The 23,914-nt window shown below is 48.5% G+C and overlaps 1 protein-coding gene across 2 annotated transcripts in view; it reads left to right on the top strand.

Annotated features, from left to right (window-relative positions):
* The first annotated feature begins 358 nt into the window (after positions 1-358).
* CD151 (CD151 molecule (Raph blood group)) overlaps positions 359-23,914 on the top strand; it is a 39,255-nt gene continuing 15,699 nt past the window's right edge. The window contains exons 1-2 of one of the 2 annotated variants that reach the window (XM_049820787.1): positions 359-474; positions 18,410-18,530. The gene's annotated coding sequence lies outside the window, so the exon portion shown is untranslated. Of the gene's footprint in view, positions 475-10,306; positions 10,422-18,409; positions 18,531-23,914 lie in introns of those variants that run through there. The other variant, XM_049820786.1, reaches the window with a different exon arrangement.

Below are 23,914 nucleotides of genomic sequence, written 5' to 3' on the forward strand. Positions count from 1 at the left end.
CTGCTACCAGCGGCACGGTTTGGCGGCTTGCACCGCACCCGCAACCCCGAGCGCTCCGCGACCCGCCCCGCAGGCACCGCCGAGCCCGCCCACCTCGCGCACCGCCGGGTTTCGGGGCGTTTTGTTCGGCAGGAAGCGAGCAGCAGGAGAAGGCGGGCGGGCGGGAGGAGGCCAGGCCACGCCGCCGCCGGGCCGGGCCGGGCTGGGCGGGAGGGCGCGGGTGGCGGCGGTAGGCGCCCCTCCGAGGAGGCACCGCCCCGCGGCGTCGGGCGGTGGCCCCGGCTGGGCGTCCCGGGCCGGGCTGGGGCGGGCCGGGCTATAGCCGCGCCGCCCCCCCCCCCCCCCCCCCCCGCCCTCCCTCGTTCGCTCGCTCGCTCGCTCGCTCGCTCGGTACCTTCCCTCCCTCACAGCGTGGCAGGTCGGGGCGTGAGGCGGCGCGGAGCGCTGCGGTCCGGCGCGGCTCGCTGCGGAGGGGTGAGGCGGGGCGCCCCCGAAATGGCGGCCGCCTGGGGAGGGAGGGTCCCCCCGCGGCCGCGGGGAAGCGGGGTGGGGAGGCCGGGACGGCGGCGGGTTGCCGTAGGCAGCAGCCCCCGACAGCCCGGCCTGGGAGCGGGGAGGCAAAGCCCTGCCCGTGGGCCCCGGGTACGGCAGCCGGGGTCTGGCGCTCTGCCCGCCCGCGGCGCGCCGGGCCGTGAGGCGACCGCCTGTACCTGGCCGCGGTCTGTACCGAAGGCCAGCTCCATCCGCTGCAGCGCTGCTTTGCTTCAACATCAGCGCCCGCTGGCGTTGTGCACCTTCACAGGGGCTTGGCTTTTGCTTTGCTTTTGTTTTGTTTTTTAAAGTGTTTTAACCTGTTGCGGGGCGGTGGGGTGGGGGAGGCGACAGAAGGTTTGCGCAGGCCGTGCGTTAGGAAGAGCGTTAGGAATGTTGCCGTAAGCTCGCGAAACAACGTTTATCTCCCCCTGCCCTGTGTTCTGTTAAGTCTCCCTGTTGAACAAGTGAGACTTGGCCTTTATGTTGGTCTCGTAGGAGGACCCTTGGAGGTGGAGGAGGGGGAGAGCGAGCCCTTGTTTACCACAAAATCCAGGCGATGTTCCTTTTCTTTCATTTTCTGGAAGCTGAATCAGATGGGAAGCTGATGGTGATGGGTTATTGTTGCACTACGGTGTTGCTTGCCGTGAGGAAGCTTTCCCAGTTGCCTTTGCTTTGTGTCTCTTGAAGAATGTTAACTGCTGTAAATTTAAAAAAATCCTGACTCTTCCTGAGGGCTTTTGTAGTCGACCTGTTGCAGTATCCTATTGAATTTTAGCAAAGACATATCTTTATTTTGGGCTGCTCTATAGCATCCCTTAAATTACGCTGCTTCACTTCCTTTGTCCCCCTACGGCACTTCCTGACTTGCTCTCAGAGTTCACGTGGTGTCTGCTGGAACAAGGGTTAATTAAAATGGCATCACCCATCAGAGGTAATGCCCAGTGGTGGTCATTTCGTTGAAACGGTTTTGAAACAAGTCCCTCTTGCCAAAATGGGTTTCCTTTGCTATCTGTGAGGCATTGCCTAGGTTCTTAAGGCCTTAAGTTTTTGGTGTGATAGGGTATCTACCACCAGGTGTTGTTGAGGCTGAAGAGTCTCTTGGCATGTCATCGGTCAGACAAAGGTCCATCCCAGTCCTCCTGCACAACTCTCACTGCTACTAAAGATGACTACCTGTGGTGGAGAGAGCAGAGCATCTGTCTCTTCTGAGCTGTTGGTGAGCTCAACAGAAACTAGAAAAGTCAATGCAAAAGTTTCAGTGTGTTTAGGTTCTCTGAAGGAGTTTGTGTGCCTAGGACGGGCAGTTTCCGATCTGCAAATTGTTGGAAGCTGGGCAATGTTTGGGGCAGCATCACTTATGCTTTACCTGAGGCGTCTGGTGACAAGTCTCTGTCAAAGGCATTATGCTGGGTTGCATAGGTGGATCTGGGCTCTGGTTTCCTACAGATGCTCTTAGGTGCCACTACTTTGAGTCAGATGTCCTTGCTGAAAGCTTGGGTTGCAAGTCAGATTTGTTGGCAGCTTTTGAGCTCCTTCAGATAACTATCCTGAGATCACATCCTTGCTCTGCAGTGTCCTGATGATGTCTTTGAGTTCCTGACCTGGATGTCTTTCTGTCCATATGCTGTATTTCTGCAAAAAGCATGTTTTATTCCAAACTGTTGCATATATTGATTGGCCTATGGCTTTTTTGAAATAATGGCTTACCTTCTTGGTGGAGTCCTTCAGCAGTGGAGGAGAATTACTCCCCCAGTTGCCTGGTAAAAATCCTGGCAGTCCCTGCTGTGTGTTGACTGCAGTAAACCATAAGAACATGCCTTTTCTATGCGCTTGACATAATGTCCCACATATCTCATTTTACTCTGGAGTCTGAGGTGGTTATTCCATCCTGCAGTACATTTTGTGGGAGCTTAACAGTCAAGTTTTCTTGCTCCTGTCTCAAGGCAGGTGTGTTAAAGCAGGGTTTGTTCTTAGTGCAAACAGCAGAGCACTGAGTAAGAGGAACTTCAACAGCCCAGTTGGGGCTGTGGCTTTCCTCTGGGGTTTAATACAAAAGCCATCATCTGAGTAAGCAGGGAATACCAACCCAACAAGATTTTTCTCCAGTGCTTTAGCTTCCCAGGCCCCCTTGTGCAGAAGGGAAGCCTTATGCTAGTTTGGAAGTGAGCAGGACTCTGAGGCTGCTCTCAAGTACAGTGAGGCACGCACAGCCAAAATCTTGGGTCTGCAAAGGATATTTTCAGTGGAGCCTCCAAAAGTTTGGGTGTGAGAGGTTCTTCAGCAAGGGGGTGGAAAAAAGCTGCTGGTATTCCCTTGTGAAGCAAAAATGCTAGGTGGGAGTGGCTGATGGAGTGCTATCTATCCCTGTTAGGAAGTTTCCAGCAGGCCTATTGTATTATTCCCAGCTAATAAAGGTAGTAGCACAACTCTAGCTGTTCCCATTGCACATAAACAGAGCAGGCAACAACTCCCTTGCTGTTGAGACAGCCCTGAGGGGGTTGAGTGGAGAGCTGTGTCTCCTCTAGTTGGGTCATCCCGCAGGTAAATTCACTCATTGCTTTTACAAAGTTTGGCTTCTGCTCTAAGAAGTGTGTTGGGCTACTTGTTATACATTGGAGGAAAATACATATTTGCATGTATTCATACATGTAACGTCTCTGTCACCATGTATACCTGTACATGGCAAACAAGCCTTTCTGGCATTTCCAGGTGATTTGGTCACTTGTAAAGCAATCATGCTGTCCCTCTGTTTTTCTTGTGCCTTTTGTTTAAGACAGAAGCTTAGGAAGATACAATGTGGATGGACTGACTCTGAAAACCAGAAATGGGGAGCTTTGCTTTTTCATGTCCCAGTCTACTAATACTATCCTCATTGACTTCATCAGTCTTGCTCTTGAAAGCTTGTGAGAAGATGCTGTCCTCCTCCCCACTTCTACTCTCTGCTCCTGGGTTATCTCCAGCTTTCCCTGAATGTGTGCACCGACAGTTGAGGTCATGGAAAGCCTGAGGGAGGGTGACTCCTGGAAATTACAGCTCATCTCAGCTTCCCTGGCTGTGAGGAACAGAAACCTTAGTCTCCCTGGTTGTTCAAAAACCTTCAAATCCTGAAGGTGAAGACCAGGTCTCCTTCCGTCTCACTTGCTCATTCTTCCTTTCAGACCCTGAACATGATTTTCCTTTTGCCACAGCAAAGCCCCAATGAAATGAACGGTGTCGCTGTTTGTAAAATCGCCCCATTTCCCCAGGATGGTGACCATCTTCCCAGCCTGTGAGAAAAGTGCTTTTCTCTGCTGCCCCGTGCCTGAACCCAGGGTGTGGAGGGAGGAATGAGGAATGGCAGGGCTGCAGGATGGAGATGAGGTGTTCTGTCAGTTCTGCGGAGAGCACCTCATACCATCCCTCCCCATGGCACAAAAACCGTTTGCTGCCAGGCCCTCTTGGCAAGGCTCAGCGCTGTAATAGCAGCACTGCTGATGAGCATCTCCCTCGCCAGTGCTTTGCTCTGTCCCGCCTGCCAGACTCCTCTGCTTGTGATCTCAACAGCCTGGCATCCTGGGGAATGAATTCAGTCAGTCCTATTAGTCCTGCATCCTGGCTGCTGCACAGTAATAAAGCTCTTGGCAGAATGAGCGGGGGATAATTACTATTTTGCACTCTTGGCATTGCATGGCAGAATAAGACGTGTGTTTTGGGGTCTGGGCTGCATTTGGATATGACCAACTTGGTCCATGTTTCTAACCCAAGTTCCTCTTGCTGGTCAGGTGGTTGTGGGTCTCCGGTCCAAGCTGGAAAAGTGCTGTACAGCTTGGTAGGTGCATTTCAGGCAGTAGTACAATAAGCTCAAGACGGGCCTAAAAGTGTAGCCAGCTCCTTAGAAGGATGCAAGCATGAGTAGCTGCCATGACATGCCAGCTGGGGTCTTCATGGAGTTATTGAGATAGAAAGATAGATATGTAGTGTGTGTGTGTGTGTGTATTTCATGCGTAGTTTTGATGCCAGCAGTGCTGGACACTGTTGGAGGCAGGATACTGGTTTACTGGGATAAGAAAGCACATCAGGAATTATGTTCTGTGGAGGTTAAGGGAGGGTCCTTGGCAGCTGTTTAAATTCATTTGGGTGTTGACCCACAGCCACTGTCAGCAGGGTACAACCAACCAAATGCATTTTTAATTGTACAGTGAGTCGCACAGTGTGTATTGCCTGCATCCATGTAGGCTGCCGTGGAGTCGCTTTTTCTACCTGCTGAGCATGTACATAAGAGGTGAGTGCATCCGAGTGAGGAAGCATGGACGATGTGGGATATGGCACGGCCTCTTAAGAGAGGTGGAAATGAAAAGTGTGGGAGGTACAAGAGGGGATGTTGCTCAGACCCACCGGTTGTTCCTGGTAGTGGTAATGAGGTTCTTTGTAAGGAAAAACTGAGCCAGAATTAGGTGACACAAAATGTTTGGCATTGACTTTTGTTTCTTATCTAAGCTGGTACCAGATCTGAATGCAAAAGGAACAAAGTTCACTTTTCCAACCCAGGTTCTGTTTCCTTTTATAGGAAAGAAAACAGAGCGGCAGGGAGCTGGTTTTAAACAGAGCAGTGGGGAGCTGGGGCAGTGGAAAGAGTTATGAGGGTCGAAGTGCCTGTGCTTTGGTGGAGTTTGTCCCTGTAGCTGCAAAGTGAAAAGTGCACGCTCCGAAGAAGCTGTGGAGTTGGGCTGAAATCTGCAGCATGTTTCCCAGATGTCTTTGCCACTGTAGGAAAGGGACAGGTTGAGAGGAACAAACACCTGGAGAGACTGGGGGAGAGAGGTCTGGCTGTGCTGTACAAATGGGTAGGGTGAAAGCATGTCTGATACCTTGCCCTGGAACACTTCTGCGCCTATGGGGGAGAAGCAGACAGGAGAAAGACCAAGCAGATGATTACTATTTTGCACTCCTGATATTGCATGGCAGAATAAGGTGTGTTTTGGGGTCTGGGCCATGTTTGGGTATGACCAGCTTTGTCCGTGTTTCTAACCTAAGTTCCTCTTGCTGGTCAGGTGGTTGTGGCTCTCTGGTCCGAGCTGGAAAAGTGCTGTACAGCTCGGTAGGTGCGTTTCAGGCAGTAGTGCAATAAGCTTAACACGGGCCTGAAAGTGTAGCCAGTTCCACTATGGAAGGATGTAAGCGTAAGTAGCTGCTAGTGGGGGCAGGATACTGGTCTAGTGGGAGAAGTCAGGCAGTCAGGAATTATGCTCTGTGGAGGTTAATGGAGCATCCTTGGCAGCTCTTTAAATACAAGTATATGACTTACCAGCGTAGCTGGAGTACTAACAACAGATTCTTTGGCTCCTTCACTAATGAGATCCAGTTAAAGCTGGGACCAAGAGTGGTTTGAGGCAGGAATTCCTGGGGGAGAGGTTTCTGTTTTGTGTGAAGCGGATCATGTTTTGAGCTTCACTGACCTGTTACCTGCCAGAGCACCAGCCACGCTGCCTGTGTGGTTGTACAAGTTTTCAGGGAGTGCTCTGACCCTCAGCGACCACCACACTGCAACAATACAGAAAATAAAGAGGAAGGACATTTTGGTCAAATTTATATGCTAACAGAGCCAGCTGGCAGATGCCAGCCCTGCTGGTGTTTCTGGCATGCCAGCCAGTGAGCAGGACTTTGGAGTGGCTGGACCAGGCAGGCATGAGTCATGGCTTGTGAATGTCAGTATTTCTTCCTAGCTTTGGTGGAATCCAGAAGGGAGGAATTCATATCCCATATCTCCCCCTCACATTGCCCTGGAAACAGAGGTCATTTGTTCTTTTTGTCCGTGGTCACTGTAAGCTGCACGCAGAGCTCCTGGAGAGGTGGTGGGGAGCTCTGTGTGCAGTCACAGCGGTGTACAGTGAGTTTAGAAGCCGGGCACACGGACATATCACATCTATGGCAAGCACTGCCTTGGAGCAGCCAGCTCTGGAGCAAGAAGGGGTCTCAGGTGTGTGCATGTTGAGTGCTGTGCACGAGGAAAGTGCATATGGGAAAGTGTTGGGCTTTGTGTTTGTGGGTTCGGCTGTTGTAGCATAGAAGGGATGAGTCCAGTCCTGTGTGGAAGTACAACTCGCTGAGGAGTTGAGCTGCCAGTTAGCTGGAAGCTGTGGTTAGTTGCAGGTCCCCTCTTGCTATATGGAGTAGCCCTATTCCGTCTTTGTTGGGAGACTTGACTTGGGTGAGAGGTCTGCCAGAGGTGAGATGAGGGCTTTGATGTGGTCTCCAATTTACCTTGCCCACTTGGAGGGTTTTTGGAGAGACAAATTTCCTGTTATCAGGAGGACCTCTTTCTGTATTTGGGGAGGAGGAACTGTCAGGCTGGTTTCTGCACCTTCGAGTCCCAGTTTGCTGGGTTTTTTTCCTCCCCTTGAGTAGGGAAAGAGTACATGAAAGAGTACAAGCATCCCACTGAGCTCTGGTGCTGTATGTGGGGAATGAGGCTGCACTCAGCCTCTGGGAACAAAGGCCTGCTCTATCCATTGTGTGTTCCCCAGCGCTTACCTCCAGCATGTGCAATGTGTCCCAACACAGGAAAAAGGGAATTTAAACCACTGTGCTGATACCAGAAGAAAATCCTAGTTGCTCACTTCATTGGGCCGTTTGCCCTCAGAGTTGGTCAGGCACTGGTGGAGCATGGATCCTGACTCACAGGTGTGCTGCAAGAAGCCTGGAAGGAGGGAAAATCAGACACAGTTGCAGAGGAAAAACTTCGCTTTCACTGTGTCACGAGCTTTACTTTGGCTGCATCCGTCTCCATGAAAACCACCTTTTAGGAAGAAGGAAAGCGAACTTAGATGAGAGCAGTGAGAGTATCCAAATTAAATTATTGTAGTTATATCAGCATAATTCTTATCAACAGTATATTTACAAGTGTGTAAGTGGGAAGCAGATTTCCCTGTGTACGAAGGGCATAACTGCTGCAGATCAACAGTATCCTCCCGATTTTTGACATGGATAACCATATCTGGCCAGCCCAAGTCCCCTCTCCCTGTATCACCCTGACCAAATAGTCTTTTTTGTTTTCCTGTGTCTGTGCAGGAAAACTGACTTGGTTACCAAGTCAGATGCTGCTACCACTGCAGTGAGGAGTTTTCTGACTGGTAGGATGGTGGCCCTGACACCAGAGCAGTCAGTGCTGAAACACCCTTTCATCTGAGGTCAGTCATAGGAGGATTATTTTCTGTGCCAGAATTGCCCTGGTTACTTCCAGCACGAATTTTAGAGTTTTATCTAATTTCTTCAAAAGCAAGAAGTGACTTATGTTTTCGGGGTTCCTCATCCTTTGATATCCCAGAGGGACCTCATTTTCACAGTGGGCATTAGTACTGACCGAAACTCAAGTCAAAGTGAAGGTAGTTACTCAGTTCCTTCAGAAACTTTTGGCTGTGTTGTTCCTGAATTTTCTCTTGAGTATTTTTTGCTTTTAATGTTTAAGGACTTAGTGAGTGGCTTAACCTACAAATGAACCATGCTGTGGACTGCTTTCCCCCTCCTGCTCACTAATGGCATGGGGTGTGTTGAGAGACGGATAATGAGTCTGCCCCACGCCAGATGTTTGTCATGTTCCTGTCTCTTACACACAGAGGAAAATGCTCTGCTGCTTTCTGCTGAGCTCTGAAAGAAGTAGTCTGAATGCTGAGTATGTGCCAGTAATGTTTGGAGAGGCTCCTGAGGGAACAAAGTATGCGGTTTCTCCCATCTCCTGAAGTCTTCTTGAGTCTTCCTGGTGTTTGAGGGTTAATCCAGGGTGTCCAAGAGTTGTAGAATGGACTACTTTTAGCCTTTAAAATTTTAATCTTTAAAATGACAGGAGATCAGATGAGATGATATGGTCCCTCTTGTCTTGAAAATTGACCTGGGGGGGGGATTAAGTTTCAAACTTCTTTTAGGCTTTCCTTTAATGAAGCTTGTTCATGTAGTGCTAGGGTAACTTGAGGGTCTGTTGGTGGAGAAATCCTCTGCAGGATTTCCCAGCTTTGGTTGAAGTCCAGCTAGTTTATGCTGGCCTCTGTTAGAGGAACCCTTTCCCAGTTACTTATTCCTGCCAGCTCTAAATGAAGTGGATGATATGCTGAGGCAGACTTGCCAAAGTTTTTGTACTGTTTATAGCTCTGTACCCTTCATGGAGGCCTGCCCTTTGCCTGTGTGTTTATTTGAAGCAGTGGAGAGGACCCGAGCAAGCCCAGCTCCCTGTTCCTCTGTGTGCAGGTCTGTATACAGACTGGTGGAGTGAGCTGTTTCAGGGAAGTGGTTGATGGCTTGGGGCTGGGGGATTTCTTTAAAACTTGTTAGCGTGTGCTCTGGAGTCAGGGACTTACTATCTTTTTCCCTTGCCCCCAGCCTTGGCAAAGGGCCAGCAAGTAACTGCCTTGGGGACAGCCCTTGCCTCCCAGTTATTTATTCACCTGCTGGTGCCTCCCTGTCAAGTTTGCAGGCTGGTCTAAAAACAGCTGCATAAGTGGTTTTGGTGGAGTCATTAAAACCTGCTACACAAGGGTGAGGGGGAAGGAGGAGGAATGTTTTATATTTGGCTGGAGGTTGTTTAATTTTTACTGGAAGAATGGTCCTTTTCAAGGCAGCCTTAAGCAGCTTGGACTGAGCGTTGTTTCCAGCATTGCTTCTATAGCAAAAGCAGACAGCTAGTTCCTATGAGCGTGGACTTTCAGCTCTGGAAAATGAAATGTCACTTAATTTGCCCTTGACTGTGCTTGATATTTGATCTGACTCTAGTAAAGTGTTTTTAGCTCTGGCGAGGAATATAACTCCCCAAAGCATTCAATGATCACTCCAAAACACCCTCAGAGACACAGACATAAGGGATATATAAGGGCTGATGGTCAGAAGAGACTTCTTGGCCATTCCTGGCACTGCTGTTACCGAAGTGGGTAATTCCAGGCACGAGAGTGTTCCCACATGAGGTGGCTGTCCTGGGTAGGAAGGGAGGCTTCTGAAGATGGCACCGATATCTCTCTAGCTGCCATGCTGAGGTGAGAGCTGCTGTCGCCTCGTTCTGTGGCTGTATGATGTTCCCTTTTGTCGGTGCACTGGGGTGCTGCAGGGTGCATTGCCCCATTCCTAGAACCAGAGGTACCAGCACTATCGCTGACATGCTGAGAGGTTTCCTCTGGCATGGGTGGCACCAGTCCTGAGCTAATCAGCAACACGGCTGAAGCAATAAGACTGCTATCCTTAGTTTCCACTGTCAAATCCCTTCTCAGCTGCTTTTAAAATGTGATTTTTGTGGAGTCAAAACTGAGGCAAGCAGCCTGGGAGAGACCTGTGGGCTGACTCCACAGACTTTTGCTTTGCTTGTTTACACTGCAGAAAGCACGAACAGGAACAGCCTACTCAAAGCAAAACAAGTTTTGTACAAAAGCTAAAGCTGGTGCCAGCTTTTTGTGCACTTCTTGCTTGGTACTGTCTGGAGTCAGGTGTGTCGGGCACAGGCAGGGCAGTGCTAACAGGTAGCTTGAAAACTTTGCGTTTTACAGCTTTGCATTCTGCAATGGTCTTCCAGAGGACAGAACAGCTCAGTGGGTGGAGGATGGGTGTTGAGATGCGAGGAGAGCAAATCCACCCCTTCTCTCTGCTGGGGGAGTCACTTGATGTCTCTGTGCTCCTACTATATCGTGCTACCTTTTTTTTCTTTGTTGGGATGCTTTAAGGAGGCAAAGGATCTTTCAGGCAGTGAGATTATAGAATGCTGTGTCATAGAGAGGCTAGAAATGTACCCTGTGGTGACATACCAGCTGCCTGCCCTCTCTTCCAAAAACTGCTGCACATATTTTAGATGGTGGGATTAAAGTCCCACGATTTGTTCATGAGCCCAGTGAGGTGAAGATGATGGCCTGCCATGGGATAGGCACCTGATACTGTGGGTAGGTAGAAAATCTACTGGTTTTTAGCTAGTCACTTTTTCACTGCACAGATTTGTAGGGAATGAAACTGAAAGTACCTCTGCAATGAGACTGCAAACAAATTGTCCTGGTTTCAGCTGGGATAGAGTTAACTGTCTTCCTAGCAGCTGGTACAGTGCTATGTTTTGAGTTCAGTATGTGAAGAATGTTGATAACACTGATGTTTTCAGTTGGTGCTCAGTAGTGTTTAGACTATAGTCAAGGATTTTTCAGCTTCTCATGCCCAGCCAGGGCACAAGAAGTTGGCACAGGACACAACCAGGGCACCTGACCCAAACTGGCCAACGGTGTATTCCATACCATGGGATGTCCCATCTAGTATAGGAACTGGGAAGTGGGGGGTGGGGAATTGCTGCTCCGGGACTAGCTGAGTGTCGGTCGGCGGGTGGTGAGCAATTGCCCTGCGCATCATTTGTACATTCCAATCCTTTTATTACTGCTGTTGTCATTTTATTAGTATTATCATTATTAGTTTCTTCTGTTCTATTAAACCGTTCTTCTCTCAACCCAGGAGTTTTACATTTTTCCTGATTTTCTCCCCCATCCCACTGGATGGGGGGGAGTGAGTGGGTGGCTGCGTGGTGCTTGGTTGCTGGCTGGGGTTAAACCACGACACAAATTTTGAGTGACTGTGCACTAGCTACAACACAGCATGTGTTCTTAGGTTAGTATTTGCCCTGAGCTCAAACCAGTGTAAAAACCCAGCTATTTGTAGAGAGTGAACAAATGGTTATCATCGCTGCATTATTTGGAGAGCGCTTTTGTTGTGGTTTAACCCCAGCTGGCAACTAAGCACCATGCAGCCACTCGCTCACTCCACACCACCACCACGCCCCCCCCCCCCCCAGTGGGATGGGGGAGAGAATCGAGGGGGGTAAAAAAAGTAAAACTTGTGGGTTGAGATAAAGACAGTTTAGTAGGACAGAAAAGGAAGGGGAAATACTACTACTAGTAATAAGAGAATATACAAAACAAGTGATGCACAATACAATTGCCCGCCAGCCGTCGACTGATGCCCAGCCAATCCCTGAGCCACCATGCCTGTGCCAGCCAACTCCCCCCAGTTTATATACTGGGCATGATGTCACATGGTATGGAATACCCTTTGGCCAGTTTGGGTCAGGTGCCCTGGTTGTGTCCCCTCCCAACTTCTTGTGCCCCTCCAGCCTTCTTGCTGGCTGGGCATGAGAAGCTGAAAAATCCTTGACTTTAGACTAAACACTACTAAGCAACAACTGAAAACATCAGTGTGTTACCAACATTCTTCTCATCCTAAATCCAAAACACAGCACTATACCAGACTAAGAAGAAAATTAACTTTATTGCAGCCAAAACCAGGACGGATTTGAACTGATGTACAGAATTGCCTGAGTAGGCTTTGTGGGAGCTGGGAGGATTTTTAGTGCTTGTTGGCTTGGTCCTAGTACTGGCATGGCTACAGGGCAGGGAGGTTTTGTGAGCACTCCCTGAAAACACTGAGGACCCAGTGGCTTTGCTTCTCAGAGCTGAGCTGAAAATGAATGTAATGAATAGGAAGGGATCAGGCGGAAAGCTGATTCTGCACAAACTGTTTTGTTTAGAAATGCGGTATAATGCTACTGGTAAGTTCTTCAGTGTGGACAAAGCCCTGCTTTAAAAAAAAAAACACAAGCAAAAAATCCCCACAGTGCCCATGAACAGAGTTGGGAATATAGAATTTAAAATGCCAGTAGTAGGCTGCAGTGAAGAGTTTGTCTTGTCTTTTGGTTAACCCTGACCTATCTAAACTATTGTTCCTCATCATGACAAACCCTCATTGCTATGAGCTGTCTGCAAACACACGCCAGGCACTGATTTCTGGTGCTTCAAGAGAGAGAAAAGAGATGGTTATTGTTCCTCTCCTCAGTTCAATGACTAGTGAAGTGGTTCCTGTGTATAAATAGCGTAAAGTGCTTCGGGATCCTTCAGGATAAAGGAGGCCTTATGAGATACAAGAGGATGTTGTTTGATGCAAGAAGGAGTTCCTGTTGGTTGCACAGTGCATGCTGGTCTCTGGCCTGCCTTCCAGCTCCCGATGGGGACTGGGTGCTTGGAGGGGTCATTTGCTTCCCTGGTCATCCACTTCTGGAAGCAGCAGATGGGGACTTTCTGCTCTCAGGATGTGGCTGGCTGCATATGTTTTGTTAGGACCAGAAAGCCCTGTGAAGGGTTTTTTGTTTGCTTTGTAGTGGAACAGTGCTAGAGCACAGACACATGCAGTCCTGGGCATGCTCTATCACTCTTTCTTTCTCTCTCATGCTTTCTTTTTCTTAATGGTTGTGAAATTGGTTTTATGCTAAGGTCCCTTTTATCCTCAGGGATCCCGAAGTCAGCCACCACCTTGCCCAGGTTTGACTAACCCCCTCATAGAACATTTAATTTGCAGGTATGCATGTGGTGCTGGACATGTAAATCCTTGCTGAATCTGAAATATATGCTTATTGTTACTTCAGTAAGTCCCTCCCCTGGGGAGTAAACAGTCTCAGGAAAATTAGCAGAAGAGCTAAGCACTCTTCTGAGAGACAGCTCTTGTCTCAAAGAGCAGATGGCTCCTCAGGTGTATTAGGCACACAGTTCCTCACTGGACACCTGACTCTCATCAAAATTAGAAGGAGTTAAGGGTCTACATCTCTCTTGAGGGGTCTATTCAAAATGCAGCAGCTCGAGACAGGGTAGAAGAAAGGAGGGATTTGGCAAGCATCCCAAGGGGTGACAGCAGGACTGTGATGCGCCTGTGGAGATGATTCCTAGACCCAGACAGTGTTGAGGTGAGATCCTCCCAAACTCCCAGGATGGAATCTTGCTTATCCTCTCTGAGTTCTTCAGAAAGGTGCTCTCCCCATTGAGAGGTGGAGCCAGGCAGGGTCTGCCAAAGATGGCCAAGAGATCTTCCTTCTTGTTGAATGTAGGTGGCTTTCTAAGTTGTCTCCACTTCTCCCAGAACCACTGTGCACCTTCCTGGTAGGAGTAGGTGATGTGGCTGGAAAACATTGCTTTGTATTCCTCACTTCTCAGCAGCCCCTAAAAGGCTTGGGGCGAGATCCTTTTGTGCTAGGTACTGTACAGTCAATACTTCATGCCCTCAGCAGCACATCATCAGTTTAGACAACAGGCAGAAGGAGATAAAGGCAGTTTCCAAGCTGTGGTCTGGGGAATCTCATTCAGCAGTGCCAAATGAGTTGAGCTTCCATGTAAAGGGTCAGGGAGGAGTGTTTTAGACCAAAAACTATTCTGTGTGCCTGCCCCACACTCAAGTATAAATGACAATTCCTGAGAAGGAGCTTTTTTGCCTCACTGGATGTCTGGCTCATGTTTTGCCTTCTCCCCAGCCCTAGAGGCATGAGTACTTTGACTTTCCAGCATGCTCCAACATGCTGAGATGGAAAGCAAAACATTCAGCTTTGCGTCCTGGGTTGGCTTTCTCTTCTGAAAGGGCAGGAGTGGGGGAGCAGCATGAAGCAGATGGATAAATGGTAGGGCACAAGGGCTGCTTGAGGAGTTTGGGCCCAGCCATGGGACTGAGGATGCTTCAGAGCTATTGCTTGCTTTGCAGATGATTGTGCTGCCTGTGCCTTCCCTCTACTCTCCAGTTCCTCAGAAAGTTCTGTTGTCTGATTAATGATTCCAGGGCTTTGTTTGGCCTGCTTTTCAATGGCTCAAGTGCTGCGATTTCCACTGTTTGTCTCGAGATGTTTTTGTGGTCTAGAGGCTACACAGTAATGTGAATCAACAAATTTCTAGCTCTTACTAGAGCATCCCTTTTCATAGGGAATGGAAGCAGGGGTAATCCAAGCTGATTATAAATGAAGGTGTGTTGCCCATACTATGCTAGGTAAAGGCCTGCAGGAACCTCCCCTTGAAGATAATAGGAAGTTAAAATGGTTATGAATTGTGTTAAATTTGATCTGCTAATAAAAAGTAACTTTTTCTCTTCCCGGCTGGTTTGCAAACATCCCATTATCCCACCCAGGCAAGTCAGGAAGTATTACTGTTTCCAGCAATAGATAAGAGTTTAAGCCTTAGGCTGTGAAGTAGGTTAGTGTCAGGGTGTAGATCAAAGGGTCATTAATTCAGTGTCCAAACAGGTTAGGGAGGAAGAATTTGTATTCTCCTCTCCATCCTGTTGCCTGCAATGTCAGTGGAAACAGATTGCAGGGAGAATTGAACCTGCCTGCTGTGGGATGAGGATGAGATGGCTGAGGATGTGACAGCACAAACGACTGCAAAAAGTTTGGGACCCTTTATCTTAGAAAAGCGGTGGACAGAGGGAATGCTAGAGGCCATTTTCCAGTACAGCTGCCTTATGCAACCTAGCTGCCTCCACAGAAATGACAAACCGTAGGATGACGCACCAAGGTTGGAGGGACGGGTTGCTAGCAAGGGCCCTCAGCCTGTTGCTCTGCAATGTGCTGGGTACACTGGAGCACACTTGAAGTCTTACAAAGAGGAGCCAGGGGCTCCTGAGGTAATAGGAGCCAACAGAGAACCACTGGTGAAACATGTCAAAGGAATTAGGGTGTGTTCCTCTAAAAAGATGACATGGCCAACAGCCCAGCTGAAGTGCCTCCGCACCAATGTGTGGAGCATGGGCAACAAACAGGACGAGTTGGAAGCCATGGTGCTGTTAGAAAGCTACGACCTACTTGCCATTACTGAAACTTGGTGGGACAAATGACTAGAGTGCTGCTGTCGATGACTACAAGCTGTTCAGAAAGGGCAGGTGAGGAAGGAGGGACAGAAGGGTTGCCCTCTGTGTCAAGAAATGGCTAGATTGTGAAAAGCTGTCTCTGAAGAATAGCCACAAGCAGGTTGAAAGCTTATGGGTAAGAATTAGAGATCAAGCCAACAAAGGGTACCTTATGGTTGGTGTTTACTACAGGCTGCTTGGTCAGGGAGAGCCTACTGATGAAGTCTTCTTACTCCAGCTACAGGAGGCTTGCAGGCTCTCATCCTGCTGGGAGGCTTCAACCACCCCAACATCTGCTGGTAAAGTAGCACAGTGAGCTGTAGACAATCTGGGAGACTCCTGGAGTGCATTGAAAATATCTTCTTAAGCCAGGTAGTAGACAGCCCTACCAGAGGGGATGTGTTACTGGACCTGTTGGTGACCAACACAAGTGAGCTCATAGGTGACATCAGGATTGGAGGCAGCCTGGGCTGCGGTGATCACACACTGGTGGAGTTTGCAGTCCTGAGGGATATGGGTCATGCAAAGACTGAAGTCGGGACCCTGAATTTTAGGAAAGAAAAATTCTAGCTGTTCAAGGAGTTAGTCAGTAGGACCCCCTGGGAAGCTGCCGTCAGTGACAAGGGAGCAGAACAGAGCTGGCAGATCTTTAAGGACGCTTTGCATAAAGAACAAGAGCTCTCGGTTTCCCAGGTGTAAGAAGTCAAGGACGCCAAGAGACCGGCATGGATGAGCCGAGACCTGCTGGTCAAGCTAAAGGGCAAGAAGGAAATGCACAGGCAGTGGAAGCAGGGACAGGTGTCCTGGGAAGAGTATAGGGACATTGCCCAGTTGTGTAGGGATGGGGTCAGGAAGGCCAAGGCGTGGCTGGAGCTGAACTTGGCAAGGGATGCAAAGAATAATAAGAAGGGATTCTATAGGTATGTCAGCCTGAAAAGGAAGGTCAAAGAAAGTGTATCCCTCCCAACGAACATGACTGGCAAACTGGTAACAACAGACGAGGAGAAGGCTGAGGTACTCAACAACTTTTTTGCCTCAGTCTTCACTGGCAAGCTCTCTTCCCCCACTTCTTGAGTGGATGGACCTTGAGGCAGGGACTGGGGGAGCAAAGTCCCTCCCACTGTAAGAGAAGGTCAGTTTTGAGACCACCTGAGGAACCTGAACATACATAAGTCTATGGGACCTGATGAGATGCATCCCAGAGTCCTGAGGGAATTGGCTGATGTAGTTGCCAAGACACTCTCCATGGTACTTGAAAAGTCATGGCAGTCAGGTGAAGACCGTGGAGACTGCAAAAAGGGAAACATTGCACCCATTTTTAAAAAGGTTGGAAAGGAGGACCCTGGGAACTACTGACCTGTCAGCCTCACCTCTGTTCCTGGGAAGATCATGGAACAGATCCTCCTAGAAGCTGTGTTAAGGCACATGGAGGACAGGGAGGTGATTCGAGACAGCCAGCATGGCTTCACCAAGGGCAAGTCTTGGAGAAGGGCAAGTCTCCTTCTATGATGGAGTGACTACACCAGTGGACAAGGGAAAAGCTACAGGTGTCATCTGTCTGGACTTTTGTAAGGCCTTTGACACGGTCCCCCACAACATCCTTCTCTCTAAATTGGAGAGATATGGATTTGATGGGTGGACTGTTTGGTGGATAAGAAATTGGTTGGATGTTCGCATCCAGAGCATAGTGGTCAATGGCTCAAAGTCCAGATGGAGATCAGTAATGAGTGGTGTCCCTCAGGGGTCCATACTGGGACCAGTACTGTTTAATGTCTTCATCAATGATATGGACAGTGGGATTGAGCACACCCTCAGCAAGTTTGCAGATGACACCAAGCTGAGTGGTGCGGTTGACACACCTGAGGGATGGGATGCCATCCAGAAGGACCTGGACAAGCTCAAGAAGTGGTCCCATGTGAACCTCATGAGGTTCAACAAGGCCAAGTACAAGGTCCTGCACCTGTGTCGGGGCAACCTCTGGTATCAATACAGGCTGGGGGATGAAGGGATTGAGAGCAGCCCTTTTGAGAGGGACTTGGAGGTTCTGGTGAATGAAAAGCTGGACATGAGCTGGCAATGTGTGCTTGCAGCCCAGGAAGCCAACCATACCATGGGCTGCATCAAAAGAACTGTGGGTCAACATGTTGAGGGAGGTGATTGTTCCCTTCTGCTCTGGTGAGTCCCGACCTGCAGTACTGCGTCCAGCTGTGGGGTCCTCAGTACAGGAAAGCCATGGACCTGTTGGAGTGGGTCCAGAGGAGGCCCACAAACATGATCAGAGGGCTGGAACACGTGTCCTGTGAGGAAGGGCTGAGAGAGCTGGGATTGTTCAGCCTGGAGAAGAGAAGTCTCTGGGGAGATCTTATTGTGGCCTTTCAATACTTGAAGGGGGCTTATAAGGAAGATAGGGACAGAGTTTTTAGTAGGGCCTGTTGTGACAGGACAAGGGGTAATGATTTTAAACAAAAAGAGGCCGGATTCAGGCTAGATGTAAGGAAGAAATTTTTTATGATGAGGGTGGTGAAACTGGCTGGTGACACTGCTGGCAGTGGCAGATGAATTCAGGGGAGCTGTTTTCCAGCAGAGCCTACCATGGTGCTTAGGACCTGTGTCTTGATTATGCTTCAGGAGGGACAGAGGCTGAAGAAAATGGTGACTTCTAGCACGCCTTTCTCTACAGGGGCCCTGCTCTGGTTCGCACTCTGTATCCTGGGGCTTGTACACCCTGGGAGCAGAGGATGGAGGTACACAATGAGTTCTGGTACTGCGTGCCCACCTCTTTCCTCTTCCCAGGCACCTCCCATGGGAGGGCTCAGAGCAATGATCACTTCAAGGCACTAACACCAGCTAGGGCTTCACACTGCACAGAAGGGTCTTCTTCCTGAGCTTTCTCATGGAGTTACTTTCAGGCCTTTTGCACCAGAACAAGCTGTTGTGGTGTGTACACAGCCATGACAGAAATGATAGCAGCATTTACAGGTTGCAGCAGTGAATATAAACCTGTTCTGACAGCTTCCTACCATCAGAAGGTCTTCACGCCCTTCACTGCCGCAGTTTGGCTCTCCTCCATTACCCAGTGCACGCTTTGCAGTTTAATCAAATGCATTTATAAGGTGTATTCTGAAATCACATGCTCTCTGTTAAAAGGAGGACTTGATGGCAAAGTATATTATCTAATATTGATTCCCAAAATAATCTTTGACATAGTTAATAATTCTCTGCATCCTTTTCTTTTCTTTTTCAGCTTTCTGCTTTCCTGAATCCAGCAGAGGACCAAAACCAGCAAGAAGAGAGGGGGTGGAAGAAAGCACTTGAAGAGCACTGAACATTTGCACTGGTGCTGTGAGCTGCTTTGGTGCTGAAAGGTCAGTGTCAAAACTGTTGACCCATGTTGGCTATTAATTTGGGGTAGATAATGGCACTCAGTAGTTTTGTAAATTGGAGCTCTTCACTTGCAAGCTTCAGAGTTCCTTTCTTGGGAAGGCTTTACTTAATGACTTCTGCCTGCTTTCTGGGCTGTGTGAGGCGTGCTGGCAAGTTGATAAGCAGCTGGAGACCTTTTCTGAGGATGTTCAGTGGGTAGGTAAAGAGGTGGTGGTAGTATTTTCATCTTACAGAGAGGGAACTTAGAGAGGTCATGCTTTCAAAGGCTGGAGTTCAGCCCTGCTGGAGAATGAGTTTGCTGAAGATAATGGGTTATTGGCCCACACCTCCACTGGACATACCAAGGGGAGGATGTCTGCTTTGTTTCCTAAGAGCTGCCTCAGGGCCAGCGTTATCTGGGCCAGCTTAGATAGACTCCAGCATAGCTGAACCTTGCGCTCCAGGCCAGCAGCGTGCCCACTGGCTGCGTGAGGTGGCTGTATTGGCAGGGGGCTTACGATGTTGGACTTGCAGCCCTTTGGGAGCTGCAGTTTCATAGCAGCATAGGTGTAGAGTGCTTTTCCTGCAGCAAGTCTTTCTTGTGTGTGTTGGCAAAGATGTTAGAACTTATCTAACTTCTGGCATACAAGTTATCTATGAAATACACATCACTGGTGTGTTGGATACTGATTTTCTTGCTATCATTTAAAAATCAATACTTTAAAATAATGGCGCTTTTAATGGCCTGGGAGCTATTTCATTTGCTTTGGCATTGTTTCTTCCCCATCTGTCAGATGCTGCTTTAGGGCAGGTTGTGCAGAAAAAGCCTGCAGGCCTGGCTTTCTTTGCTGTTTAAGTACTAATTAAGTACTGTTACTGTGCAAGTTGAGGCAAAGGTACCAAGCAACATCTGTGATGACTAAATGAATGTCTAGCCAGCAGGAGTGTGTGTGTGTATGCCACATGCTTTCTGAGCTGGGGTGTGGGTGTGTGCCTGTATGTGCCTTTGGGCCTGCAAATAAAAATACAGTGGTCTGATATGGGATAACCAGAGCAAGTCCTGCCATTGAGATTTTAGGTGGCTTAGCACAACAAAACAGCTGTTTGTCCAGTGCTTGTGTTCCCAGATGCTTAGCACCTGGAACTGGAGTCAAACTACTCAATTTCTGATGCTTTCCCATTGTCTGGTTTGTCCTAAGCGTTCAGTTTCAGTAGGATGAGAGCCCAAGAAAATCAGGCCATGGAATGGTTTCACTTTTGAAGTGACGTCTGCCTTGCCTGGCAGTTGTTCACTGTGTGTTCTTACACAGCTGGGAGGTTGTGGCTTGCAGTCAGACAGGGCAGAATGAGCTTGCTCTTTTTCTTTTTTCTTTTTTCGAGATGTTTGAGTAGGTGGGTCATCCTTTCCTTTTTGCTCTTCATGTAGGTGCTTCACTGTTACTCCATTCTCTTGTACTTTATTACTATAATCTTGCAACCTTCAATGTATTTGAGCCAGCATGCCTCGTAAATGGTTGCCAAAATTGCTTTACCAAGCAGTCCTCTCATTGTAAGTATGGATTTTACTAACTCCAAAAGAGGTGGTTCCAGTTCGCTGGCCAGAGTAGCCTATACTGGCAAAAGCACTTTTGAGGCAGTGAAATTGTGATGTTCTGAGGTTTTTGCCAATACACCTGTCACCTGGAGCCTGTCATGCCTTACAGCTGGCATTTCTCTGTCAGCAGGGGTTCTTGGTGCGGATCCTTACAACATCACTGGGTTTAGAGAAAGGTGAGGGTCCTGCACTGGGGAGGAAGAGCAGAGGCAAGGGACAGACTAAAGGACTTGCCCAAGACCATGCACAAAATCTGTGTCAGAGCAGAGAATTGGATTCAAGCTGTTCAACTCCCTGTTTCTTGAGTTAATCTTCAAACTGTTAGCCCTCCCTTTCATGTGCAGGTTCTGTTGCACTAAGTTTGTCCTTGTTTTTTCCTCGCATCTTTGTGCATTTTGTTTTAGTTAGAGCATTGTTCCTCTTTGTCAGTTACATTGCAGTGTGTGTGGGCATAATAGGAACTTGTTGTTGATTTCTGGTGAATTACATAAAAATACCTCTCTTCATTGTATGACTGAATTTCACAGCCCATATACCGTGATTGCTTGCTTAAATTTAAGTTGCTGATGAAGCTACTGTCTATTTGGACTTGATCAAGTGAACTTCATTGTGGAAGTGCTTTTGGTCTTCTAACCATATTTTCAGTTAGCAAAGCGCTTCCCATTATGAAGCTTATGTCTAATTAGTATGTTTTTATGCATTTGTAAGTACATCTCTGTGGCATAGCTTGCCATTTTCTGTCCACTGGAGAGCTCGTTCGTAATTGTTGATGTGATTCAGAATAGACCTTTGCCTTGGTGTTTTAAAATAGAATATAACCATGTGTGTTAATTAATGTTGCTGCTTCTTGTCTGGTTTCAGGGGTGATTTGTGTCACTTCTAAGGGTCTGTTATAAAGATGACTGAAGGCAAGAGACCCTGGTCATGTCAGTGAAGTCAGGATGAGGCTCCCCCTGTTCATCCTGGTGCTGTGGCACAGATCAACACCTCTGTGCTTTTTGGGACCACAAGGCTCACAGCCCAAAGTCACCCTTAGCCTGCAAGGCAGATTGTGGCTCCCCTCTCCATTGACTGGGCTCTTTGGGAGAGGCATTTCACTGGTGTCTCCTGCCCTCATTTGCTTTCTCTGAAGACCAGCGTAGCTCTCTAAAGCCTGAACCTGTTTTTGCAGGCGACGAGAGACAGCAGGCCACCCTGTGTGAGGCAAGGAGCACAAACACATGACTTCCAAAAAGAGGATCTGCAGTGAGCTGCCTTTCCCTGAATAGCTCGCTGAGTGAGTCATTAAGCATGCAGAGGCAGCCAGTGCCATCAGCTCTGCTCCTGGCTAGGAAGGATAGATCAAACAGGACAGCCCTGATTGCTTTCTGATTCATGGCCTGCTGTCCCTGCGCGAATCACCATGCTTTATAAACCTGCAGCTGTTCCCTCCCAGCTTTCTGGAAACAGACAGATCCTCTCCTCCCAGTGGTGAAGCCGAGCTGCCTGAAAGGCCTGTATGTAGCGCTTGGTGGAGCAGGACCAGCAGTCTTGTGGGGAATTTCAGACTGTCATCTGAGTGCAGGTATGATCGCAGCTGTGTGTCTGCCCAGCCCTCCCCCAGAACAAGATGCAGCTTGGTCTAGGATTTCTGACCTCTCAGATCAGAAGGAGGGACAAGTTAGCATCCCTCGCTAGGGCCCAGCACCTGCTGTATGGTAATATGTGGAAATACCTGTAGTGGCTTTTTTTTGGTGGGGGACATACTTTGAAGGGGAGGAGGAAAAGTTCCTGAAATCCTCTGGAGCAAGAGGGGAACTGGGCCGATGAGCCAGCCCAAGGACAGTAAGCATTGGTACTGTCCCCTGGCTATCAGTGATATGAACCGGGGTCTGTCTCAGCAAACCTGCAGTGCATTTTCCTGACGTACAGCCCTGATGTTAGAAGGGGTGGGCAAAAAGCCAAGTGCCCTTAGAATCTGTTACTGGAGAATCTCTCGGGTCTGGGCTAATGTATCTGTTTAGGGCTGTGCAGGCGTGTGTGGCTGTGGGAGCCTGCCTCGCTGCTGCCATTCCTGTTCTGTGGCTAAATGAAGCCTCTGGGAGCTGTAAATCTGTCACCTTCCATGAACATTGCGTTCACAGGGCGTCTACTCATTGAGAATTTACAAGTCTGTTCAGTGCATACAGTACCACCAGCATCCATTCCTCCCCACTGCCCCAGGCCCTTTTGTGCTGCCACATGGTAATTAATCTGAGCATTGCTGGAGGTTCTGATCTCTTCTGAAGATAAATCTGAAAAGTTATTCTCCTTGATGTATGCCACCATCTCAGAGCTGCTCCCTTTGCCAGTGAAACAGCCTGCTGCTGCCAACTGTTGTTGCCAGATGTTATTCTAGAGAAAAATGTTTTCCTGTGAAATGGTGATGGAGGACAGGCATGGGTGGCACTACTGGCAAGTTCTCACCCTTGCCTTCCCCGTTAGCTCCATTTATTAGTTTCTAAAGCACAGGCCTCGCTGGGATTTGCGAGTGGGCTGGTGTGAAGCAAAAGAAAACAGTTCCCTGCAAATAAAATACAATTATGCTGCAGAATGGGCAGCTGCTGTTCCCGGCCTTGGTTCATCTGGCTCTAAAGCCAGGTGTTAGCAATGTAGTGGCAAAGATAATACTGACTGACTGACCCAAACTGATAGCCCCTTGATGTGCGGCCTGGCTGTGCGTACCCATTGCTTGGTTTCTTTACTGTCAGATGTTTTGCAGTGGACTTGCCAAGGTAGATAAGTGTACTGTGTGGCTGGGTTGCAGCTGCAGTGGGTCCCCAGAGGAAACTCATGTCACTTGTGGGCAGAAGTTTTGTAATCTAAGCAAGCAAGAACTCCGTGCCTCTGGAAAAGGGGAGAGGCTGTTTGCCTGCCTGCTTCCAGGGAGATTGCTGCTTTAGGAAAGCGTTTTGCTCTGATACGAGTGCAAGATGTTTGCATTGTTCCCTGCTGGCTGGTAGGGGAGGAAAGGGATGATTTTTTTAAATTGAATGCAAGAGAGGTGGTGCGGATTTTGTTGCACTTCTGCAAACTGCCTCACACAGGCGATGCTGGAAGTAATGCTCTGCCTTTGTCCTGTCTGCCTAGTCAGGCAGTGGTGAGAATATTTTTTTGAGAGGTTCAGACCTTTTGGCATCAACAGGAGGCAGTGAAGTGACATGGAACTGTACTTGCTGCAGACCTACTTCTGAGATACCTGCTCAAGAGTGTAGCAGATATGTAACACTGCACTGGGCCTGATCCACAACGAACTCCCATTCATTAGGTATCTGCAGTGGCGTTTTATGCTGTCAGATCATCTGAAGCCAATGGTTAGGTTTCTTCCTCTTAGTAGCTGGGACAGCTGCCCTAGGAGACAGCTGACCAATGAGAAGGACCATGAGAAATAAGTGAGTGAAGAAGAAAATTACTCCAACATATTGCTGGGGTTCAAAAGGATAGGGTATTTGAGTGGATAACAAGTACATTCCCAGTACAGTTGTAAAGATTAAAAATAGCCCAAACTTAGAGGGATCTATTTAAGGCAGTTGTAACTAATGCCAGTAAGGAAAGAATATTTTTTTGGAGACTGATTATTCCCTAAATGTCAAAGACAGAGGTTTCTGTCACTGCCTTCAGAAGCAGCGGTTACAGGCTGCACTCAGGAGCCAGATACTGGGATTTTCTGTTCTAGGATTTAATTTATTTCAGCTCAAACAGCAAGAAGTGAGCATGAACTACATTGAAGTTTCCTCACTTTAACATTGATCGCAGTTCATGGTTTTGGCTTGA

This window comes from Accipiter gentilis, chromosome 17 (genome assembly GCF_929443795.1).
Source record: "Accipiter gentilis chromosome 17, bAccGen1.1, whole genome shotgun sequence".
Taxonomy (NCBI): domain Eukaryota; kingdom Metazoa; phylum Chordata; class Aves; order Accipitriformes; family Accipitridae; genus Astur; species Astur gentilis.